We start from the raw sequence: 11016 nt of genomic DNA, 5'->3' as shown, positions 1-11016 counted from the left end.
CATTAGTTGATATACTCTTTATTTCATTTAATCTTCTGCAAAAATAAGAAAGACACATTAACATCTTCTTTTTGAAAAAAACAATAAACAGAAAAGTGAAAAAGTGCATTCCTTCCTTTTATGCCTCAAATGATTAGGGATATAATAAGAAATTCTTACCAAAAACCCCCACTTCCACTAGCAGCCAACCCATATTAGCTAACTAGGAGCATCGTACCCTGTCGAGAGGGACATTCGAGGCCCTTTTTGGTAAGAAATCTGTTGGGAATCAGGAAATATACTAAGAGGAGGGGGTGAATCAACATTTTATAAATTCTAAAATTATTCAAAATTTGCTTAATCAGATGTAGTAAAGAACCCAATAAAAAATTATACACATGAGTTTTGTACAAAATGATTCAATGTGGAAACCTTTTCTGGAGAAAAACCACAAAACCTTGTTTACCTATGATGCAAACCTTAAGACCCTAGTTTGGATTACATCATGATTTGTGAGCACCAACTTAGAGGAGAACGAAACCCTCATTTTACCAAGAGCCAACATTCTAAAGGAACCAACCACATATATGTATGGGCACCAACTTCTTGTAGCATAACATATCTATATCTCATACATTTTTAAACAAATATCTAAGACACTGTGTTTCAATTTGTACTATTCAATTAATTATGACAATTCTTCAACAACCTTCTTCTCTTAATTGATTTCTCATTTAATCACTGCACAAAAACTTCAACTTAACCAAAATACAACTTGATCACACCTTCTTTCTTTCATTCACACACCTTTAATTTTCTATTGCAACATTAACCAACTTATGTGTCATTCTTCTATTTCATTCACGCCCTCTCAACACTTTGACTTGGTAACTAAATTCTAATTGAATCAGAAAACCTTTCAATTGGTCCACAAGCCTTTTATACATCGTTATCATTTAAATCCCATGGGAAATTATTTTCTTGGATTTACTCATGGGAAAATTTCCTTTAACAATTTCAATCAACCCAATCTACATGCCTTGACTATTTAATTTGGCATTTTCCAACTATCTATGGCTTAACTCTTTTGAAACTTGAAATGCCAAAATTGGATCATGTTGTGGACTTGTCCCTTTAGCTCATTAGTGCTTGAAACCATGGGTTAAAATGAAGTATCTATGTAGAGGGCCCTTGTCTTTACAAAGGCATAGTTTACTCTCCCTCAACCTTTGTGCTTATGATTTGTATAAATGATAGATATAACCAAACCTTAGCAGAAAAAAGATTAAAGCTTTTGTGATATGAAGGCCTTATATAATTAATGCTTAGCACAAATCCCATAGTTTTTCCTCATTGGTCATTGACATCATTAATTTCCACATGGTAGTCTCCAAGTGATGCCATGTGTCACTTAAATTCGTCCCACTTAGCCATCCCATAAGGTTTACCATGCGTCACTCTATTGAGGTGCCACATCATCTTGTGTGCCATGTCATTATCACCTATCTCTTTATTACTGGTCCATGTTTTTGATATTGTTATGTTATACCCAAGTGGCATAAACCTTTCACTAACAAGGAGGGGTATCCTAGATTTCCTAATTTCAACTTTTTGATTTGTTATTTAAAATTGATCATAGCATGAAATTCATGTCAAATTTCATTTTTTATCTACGCATTAAAAGTTATGTCTTTCTTGCACTTTCTCTCTAGGATTGTGCCAATTACACCAATGTTCCATGCCAAGACAATTGATAGACCAATTGATAGACCAATTTCCATCCCCTAGAGTCCATCAACCATGGCATCGGATCATTGCAAAATATATGCAATACTCTTTACTTCTCATCAATGCCATGTAATTAATATTGATGTCCAGTAATGAACATATTTCCATCTCCTAAATATCGTCAACCAAGACTATTTCCAAATCAATACCTCCATGAACCTTTTTACTAAACCTCCATGGTGCTGTGTTTTGTAATGTTATTTCACCCTGTACCACATGTCACCCAATTTTTGCCTAAGGTACTCGAAGAATTCCTTATCAAGAGGTTTTGTAAAAATATATGCAATATTCTCATTAGTATCCACACATTCAAGTTTAACAACCTTAGTAGCAATTTAACCTTTCAAGGAATGAAATGTTTTCTTTCCATGCATTACCCATAACTCATGGTGTTATGGGTTGATGTTGATGTAATGTTTTGATTTCTTAATGTTTTTATTTCTCATAGTTTCTGATGTTTTGTAACAGTAAAAATTCTGTGGTAAGATTTTCCCTTGAGATGTTGTAGTTTATTTGTTAGAAATTTTAAAAGGTATGCAGGGATATTTTACAGATTCATTTTCCTTTAATCATATTTAGATTTGTTGGAATCATGAATTTAACTTGTGAATTCTCAATAATCTAAATGCCTCCAGTTTTTTTTTTATGACATTGAATTCCTACATAAAATTAAGAACTCAGTTTAGACCATAAAGATGAAAATAAAATTGGGCTGAAACTTTTTCGGCAAGAAAAACACTCCAATATATATATAGAGAGAGTTTATTGCATTGTGATCCATCACTCCATGAATTTGGAATCTTTGTGTTGGAGCCCTTCCGATCAATTACTCATTTATACTTTGGAAACCTTATGTGCTAGGCAAAGGATATGATATCATCTCGTTGTATCGGATCGATCGTGCTATTGGATCTCCTGGTATTTCCTGATCAGATTGCATTTGAATGGACTTATCTATGAGCTTGACTTGACATTTGATATTCTGTAAAACGTTTCTTATTTTTGTTTTCGTACACATTTTCCATTGGATATTCAAGTCAACAATTACAGCTTGAGGGACAGATGTACTAAAACCATCACCAACACGTTGATAGTTTCAGTGAACCTATCACAACCTTTAACAGCTGCCATTATTCATAGGTCATAGAGTTCACTCACATTTCTTTAGGTTCTTCCCCTGAGGCCGCCCTATCAGGTCGTGTTAAGTAATGCGGTTTGAGTGTTTAGAATGAGCAGGTATTCCGTGTTAAGTAATTTGGTTTGAGCTTTTATTTTTAGGAGGTTGCCGTGAGCTTCCAAATTCAGGTAGTTTATATATATATATATATATTTTCAATATTTATTTTCAAATGAAATGTAACATAAAATAAAATAGTAAGAAATTAATATTAATAAACATAAAAGAAAATATTATTTCGTATTTGAAACACTTTAACAAGGTTTTTTCAGCACGAAAAAAAAGCTATATATTTGTATTATATTCTTGATAGTGGATAATATAAGCATACATGACTCGGTTGATAATGTCGTTAGCAGAGGCAGATGTGTGGACCACGCCACATCTTGAGATTAAACAAAAACATTAGATAGATTTCCTGTTCAGCTACAAAATGATTGTGTGGAGATAGATACATATGATCAACAGATATAGAAACAAAATGATTTCCATGACAACAAAATATATATGTGCAAACCTTCGCTGAGAAATATGCCAAAGTATGGGCAAGTATAAAAACATACCAGGTATTTTCCCATTGATAGAGAGTTATATACTCGGAAGACAAAAGTCCTGGATCTGGAAGTTGTTGTTGTCCGTTGTGATCTGCATCCTCCAAACACCTTGGGGAGAAGTTAGGCCCATTTTGGATAAAGCATTAGCTTTTTTGTTTTTATTCCTTTCAATATGTGAAAAAGTATAGTCCCTCTTGGAGTTCCATAGAGCTGCAATCTTGTCCAGCCATCCAGCAAGATGAATGTTTTTAATGTTGTGTTTTGACAAGACATGATTAGTTAGAACCTTCGAGTCTCCATAGATTTGCAATTTTGGAATGTCAAGAAAGATACAAAAGGAAAGAAGACTAGCTAATGCCACCGCCTCAACTCTGTTGTTGCACCCTGGTCCAACATTCCAATAAATTTCAAAAGCCTAACCATGTGCTGGATTGATGTATACACTACAAGCACACATCCCATGTTGTGCAGCTCCGTCGAAATAAGCAAATGGAGAAGCTGTGGTCATTGATGCCATTTGGCTTCTTCCATTCCTGTACCTATTCACCAATGCCATTTGGCTTCTTCCATTCTTGTTCCTATTCTGTCCTGACAAATCAAGGGCGTTGTATAGAGATAAGATAGATACAACTACAAAAGAGTTAGATTCCACTTTTGATTTGAAGATCATACCATTTCTCCATTTCCATATGGCCCAAATGGTCAATAATGGGATGGCCCGCCATTCTTTGTTCATGATGCTCCATCTTTTAAAAGCTTCAGGAATGGATGGGAAGGAGCAGTGAGTGAAACCATAGTGAGCAGCAAGATTCTGCCAGATAGATTGCACCTGTGGGCAAGTGAAAAATAGATGTGTATTTTTTTAGAGTTATTCCTGTAAAGTGGGCAAATGGCAAGCCTGTGCCAATTTCATTTTTGTAAATTTTCCCAAGTGAGATTCCTATTGTGAAACACCAACCATGGAAAGATTATGATCTTTGAGGGGCATCCCGCTTTCCAGAAGGTTGGAGGAAAGATGTTTCCAATATTACCTGTGTCAGAGATTAGAAACTGTAGATATATATGCTTAACATGGACTGCCGAGGAGCCACCCAGTTCCTTCCATATGAGAAAGTATTTATCCGCAGAGCGATATATGCTGTGGGCGCGTAGCAAGGATATAATAGCATTCCATTGAACCTCCATTTCATCTCGGAGATGTAATTCGTTCACAGTTTTCCAAAAGGGAATGGCTCCTTCCCATTTTCGAATGGCACTGGCCCAGAAGAAGATACCCCTGTTGTGGAGCGATCTCATTAACCGAGGAGATACATGAATTTTTCCAACCCCTCTAGCAAATTCATCCCATCCTATAATAATCTTTTCTCTAGTCTGAATTTTCCAGATAAGATTTTGCCTAAAATATGGTCCCAGTTTCCTGAAGCCTCTCTAAATAGCAGATCCAAGTGAGGACCCAATGTGATTTTCCCTGATCCAGTAAGACATGTACATGTTGTCCATGTATTTAGCGCAAATGATTGAGCTCCACAACGAGTCACCCATAATTGCTTTCCACATAGATTTGCAAAGAAGTGCCTTCCTGAAATGCAATAAATCCAGTATGCCCCATCCTCCTATATGTTTAGGGCATGCCAACACAGAAAGTTTGGATAGGTGGTAATTATGTTTGTCTTTGTTGCATCCCCATATAAAATTGGTAGTCATCCTGTTCAAATTGTTTGTTATAGCAGATGAGATATAGAACAAGTTCGCCCAATAGACCATTGTTTGTATAAGAACAACTTGAGTCAGGATCGTGCGCCCTCCTTTAGATAAACATATATACTCCCATGCTGTAATTTTCTTGTAAAATCAATCTGCTATCCAAGACCAATCGGCCACCGGATATCCTGCAGATTTCAGATTGAATCCAAAATATTTGAGCCCATTCCAAAGTGGAATTTCTTTTATGTTGAAAAGCTATGTAAGGAAAGTAATCAGATCCCCATTTACATCTTCAACATGAAAGGATTGTTTCCCTTCGTTAACAATCATGCCAGTAGTGCTTTGGAATCTTCCCAAGACCTCATGTAAGCAAATCCAGGTTGCTCTGCACAGAATTGTAGTTATAAGAATGTCATCAACGAAAAAATTATCGGAGATGAATATTCCTCTACATATGGGAAGGGGTTGACAGAAATTTTGTTGAATCGCCCTCTTGATATGGAGGTTGAGAGAGTCCATTACTAGTATGAAAAGGAGTAGAGACAAGGAGCATCCTTGCCTAAGCCCCCTGGCTGCTTTAGAAAAAGGAGTGGGAAATCTGTTGATCAAGATAGCATAATTAACCTCCACCACACATGCCATGATCCACCTGGAACACCTGTTATTAAGACCAATCCTGGCTAGAAGACATTGGATAAAGCCCCAATCCACAATGTCGTATGCCTTTTTAAGATCTATATTTTTAATATAGCAGCATCCAATTTCCTAGTATGTATAGAATGTAGGGATTCTTGAGTAAGGGACACCGCGTCCAAGATGTTCCTATCCTTGAGAAAGTCGTGCTATTCTGAGGACAGATGCAGAGATAAAACAATCCTCACTCGTATAGCAATGATTTTTGAGACTATCTTATACAGAACATTGCATAAAGAAATTGGTTGATAATCAGAAGAAGATGTAGATATTTTCTTCTTAGGAATTAGAGCAATATAAGTGGAGGTAATTCGATGACTGATGTTACCATTTAATCTTGATTCCTCGACCATATTTAGTATATCATCCTTGAACAAGTGAAAAAAGTGGATAAAGAAGTCAATAGACCAACCGTCCGGCCCTAGACATTTGTCTTTCTGAAAGGATTTCATCATCGCCAATAATTCATCCTCGGTGACTTTAGAGAATAGTGCAGCATTTTGATTTTCATCAAACATAGGAGGGTACAGATCAATGCCCCATAGAATATCTTCAATGCCACTTCCAATATCTCTGTTGTAGGCCTTTTTGAAGAATTTTACTGTTTAACGTGATATATCCTCCTGGGAGAAAAAAGATTTACTAGCTTTATCCTTTATTTCCCAAATCGTGTTCACTTGCCTTTGCCCGTTTTCAAATCTGTGAAAAAGCTTGGTATTTTGTTAAATTGGCAACTAGGGCCAAACTCCATGTGGGTCGGCTTATTTATGGTAGCTGATATTTTTATTGGATCCCTCTCGTCGAAAGGTGTAGGATTGATCCAAAGATCATCCGATTCCGATAAGTATTTATGGAGATATGAATTTATTTTGTTTATGTAATTATTATCAAGCCGACCAACTCTTATGTAGGCTCTAGAAGCCCAACCGACGTGTCTATTCATCATCCTCATTTTGGTATAAATAGATGAGGATTTGATATCATTTACACACGCGTATTCTTGAGGTGATCTCCTCTCCACATCTGGGTTTTTCGAGAAGGAGAGAACCAAAAAGAATACGCTGGCCTAAGAAGGAGCCCTAGCTGCAGATGATGCCCTAGCTGATCCAACGAAGTCAGTTACTTATACGCTGTTCATGGAGCCCTATCCGCAGTAAGCCGCAGGCTCATGAGGATGCAAACAAAAACCTTGTATGCTGGACGCTATGTGCTATCATGGAAACACATAGTTATGCTGATCATGACATTTATACGGAGGGAATAATTAATTGTTCATATATATATACACACTGGGTATACCACAGTCAATCTCTGTTCATAATAGAGACATACGAGAATTATGAGCATTGGCTCGACACTTAACGTGTAACACAAGTTATTAGTAATGTGCTTTGCGTACAGAGTTGGAAAACCGAGTCATAACATTTATCATCCTGTTGTAAAGTGAAACTTTAATAAATAAAGCAATGAGGACGAGGAAGCTCCACGCGTTCAGAACTAAAGGCTTGGATCCTCGGTATTTGAAAGGAAGATTGGCACTACAACAGAGATACAGAGAGATACAGAGGTCGATTCGATGGAGCTCTCAGTGTTCACGGTGCTGGTAGGAGTAGGGTATTGGATTCAGGGTTTTCAATGTTTCCCATGGCTGGCCGTCAATTTCTACTTGATGAACACTCTCAGGGTCGATTCGACCACCTTCAGACATCTGCTACTTTGCCCATGGTCGCCAAACCAATTTATGGCATAATCTCTGATGCGGTCAACATTGCCGGAGCACATCGCCTACCCTATATTATCATTGGAGAAATCCTAGATGGATAAATCTACACGCACGCAAAGGCAATATATATATATATACATATATATACGCAGGTGGACTTCAGGAATGTATAGATTCATATACATGCAGGTAACTGCACAGCTTTCACACTCAGGTCAACAATCTCAGTCACGTTATATTACAGTTGTAACATGTTCTCGTCATAATTGTGATGACATCGCAAATCCTACAGGAGTACGGAGAGTACCATAACATAGTCTTGACATAACCACAATTGACCTCGGTGCAATGAGATATAATTAGTTACAGTCTCAATTAAAGATCAGATGCTGCCCTAATTTCTTATCAAAGGATATCAATGATTATCACAGTCTCAGATTGATGAGAAGGAATAGTATCACAACCTCTGCATAATTCCTAAACTCTGTCACAGTCTCAGCATACTAATGGTGAAGAATATCCACGTGATATCTTTGTATTAGTCTTTGTATTAGTCTTGGAAATAAATGATGATCTCTGAGGTGCTGCAAGGATGATGATCCCAATAGCATGATGATGGGCATGTTGATAAGGAAGCAACAGAAGGACTATGTTGCAGCATGATGAAGCAATAGAAGGACAACTGCATGATGGGCACATTAGCAAGGCTAGCTTGATGATACGAGAATGGGGCAGCATGATCTATGAGCAGCATAGTGATGATGCCTGATGCAGCATGATGGTACCTCATGGTAAGATGCAACAAATGGACGAGATGCAGCACTATAATAGGTGAAGGATTCACCTTAGAGAATCAGTTGAAGCAATATGTCTTCAATTGATCTCTGCTGATATTCAAAGTCAAAGTATTGACTTGTTTTGTAAATGTACTCTCTCTCTCTCTCCTTCTCTGCTGAACTTTGAAGATAAAAGAAGATTTGATCAAAGGGTTTCCCCACACACTGTGGAGTTTGTCCCTGGCTTGCGCCACATCCTGTGTCCTCTTGTCTTGGCTTGTCTTCTGCGTTTTATATTTATGTTCTATCTGCAGTTTATCTTAATGCTAATGTGATTGCTAACTATGAAAATTTAAATAAATTGCTCTAGCATAGAACATACCCAAAACTTAACATGGTATCAGAGCTGAGGTGAAGACAATGCCCAAGCAAGAGTGAAAGAGCAATCACCGAAGACAGTTGGGACAAGACAAAAGGATCAATGGGTTCCTCATAATTCACCTAGGGTGAAGTCAAAGCAAAGAATGTTATCAGAATGGCGCAGCGGATGATTTTGATGGTCCATCTTAAGATCACTTCATTGGGAATTTCGGATCTAAGGGTGGAAGGAAAGGCGGATGCCTTATTGAAATAAGTTCGGCCGTCATGCGAAGGAGTGTCCGAATGGCAGAGACACATCCCTTGATGAAGATAAAAATCATTCCTGGGACATCTTCAATGATCGAAAGAATGACTGGTAATGCAGGTCATCAAGGAAATGGTTGACTCTTCCACGAAAGCAAGGAACCCCAAAATCTCTTTTATGTACCTGATCAAACCTGATGTCCATCTTGGAATGGAAGTCAAAGGTTGCAGGGTGGCACTTATCGATGGAGAGGTACGTGTTTGAAAATAGATCTTGTAAAGATGTTTTTGAGTTCAGGGTTGTATCAAGTTGCAGGAAGTCCACTAGGGACCATGTCCATTGACTCAGCTCCGGAGGTCTGTGAGTCAAATGGTGACTAGGATGCCTGAATTCAAAAAGAAGCATGAAGGTACATGTCTGAAATGTACTGAAGGAAAATTTTATAAGGGGGCCATTCCCCTCATGCAGCAGGTTCACAGGTTTGGAACAACCCGAGGAGTTTGAGAATCATGATCAAGGAATCTCATGTATACATGTGGAAGAAAGCCCTCTATGGCTTGAAGAAAAACACCTCGGGCATAGTATGAGAGGATTGATAGTTGTCTAATGCAGCTGAGATTAACTAGGAGTGAACCGATCCAAACCATTACTCGAAGGTTGTGGATGATAAACCTCTCGTACCGGCACCTATGTCTGACAGGTGCAGACCCTCTCATTTATAGGAGACAGAGGGAGTTGGATTCTGAATGTGGGAAGATAAGATGAAAGCTTGTGACTGCCTCAAAGATCTTAACTTTCAGAAGTTATATGGTAATGATGTCCGACCAGATTTGGGAAATGCCTCGGAGTTTCATAAACTTATTCGCATTGATGTTCTTGGAGAACCTCCGTCCGGACATCTGTGTTGCAGTTAGCATGGTGAGCTCATATTTGGTTGAGCCCCACTAGATTGGTGCCAAGAATCTTCTAAGATATCTTCAGGGCACAATCTCTCATGGATTGAGATACACTGCCGGAAATATGAAACCACATGATTATGAAGGGTGGGCAGGCAGTGTGGAGGATCACTAGAGCACTTCTCAGTGCTGTTTCTCTTTGGAATATGCCTCGTTATCCTAGATGATCAGGAAGTAGAAGTCGGTGACTCTGAGCACCATCCAGGCAGAATACATTGCTGATAGTATGGCCTTTTGTGAGGCGGTCTGGTTGCTGAAGCTCTTCAGTGAGCTGTTTGTACACATGATGAATACCACTGTGATTCTCTGTGACAACCAGAGATGGGATTCGATTATTGAGGAATCCCGTATTTGACAATTTCTCCAGCAGATAGACATCGAATACTACCTTATCTATGGTAAGTCGATGATCAAGGAGGCTCCATCACATTAAGATGATGTTCAGGTTAGAGCCCCATGGAAAGACCAAATTTGTGATTTTCCCGAATGACTTGGAGTTGTCGAGAGACCTTTGTAAAAGGGTCCTGCATACGTTGAGCTCTGGGAGCTTTGGGGGGCTTGCAGTTCTATTGGACCAACATACGACCACAGGGTGACTCACCCTCCCCTGGTGGTGCACGCTGGAACAAGATGATTCGCTCTCTCGTGGGACAAGATGATTCGATCTCTTGTGTAGCAGGATGATTAGTTCTCTTGTGAGGCCTGGATTGATGTGTTCTCCATGGCGATTGTAGCAGGATTGATGTGTTCTCCTATGAGGCATGGATTGATGTGTTCTCCATCGCGATTGTAGCAGGATTGATGTGTTCTCCTGTGAGGCCTGGATTGATGTGTTCTCCATGGCAGCCTGGATTGATGTGTTCTCCATGGCGATTGTAGCAAGATTGATGTGTTCTCCTGTGAGGACAGGATTGATTAAGTTCTCCTGTCGAGGCATCCTACCCATGCAGTCTGGGACTCATGGGAAGTACCTCTCATCTGATCAATGAGCAGGGAAATGAAGTTAGGGATCATAGTAGTACCGATGGATGCATCGTTGTA

The sequence above is a fragment of the Pinus tabuliformis genome, chromosome 1_1 (assembly GCF_031772625.1).
Source record: "Pinus tabuliformis cultivar Carrire ecotype Pingquan chromosome 1_1, CPIR1, whole genome shotgun sequence".
Lineage (NCBI taxonomy): Eukaryota > Viridiplantae > Streptophyta > Pinopsida > Pinales > Pinaceae > Pinus > Pinus tabuliformis.
The sequence above is the reverse complement of the archived record's forward strand: the minus strand, read 5'-3'. Positions refer to the sequence as shown.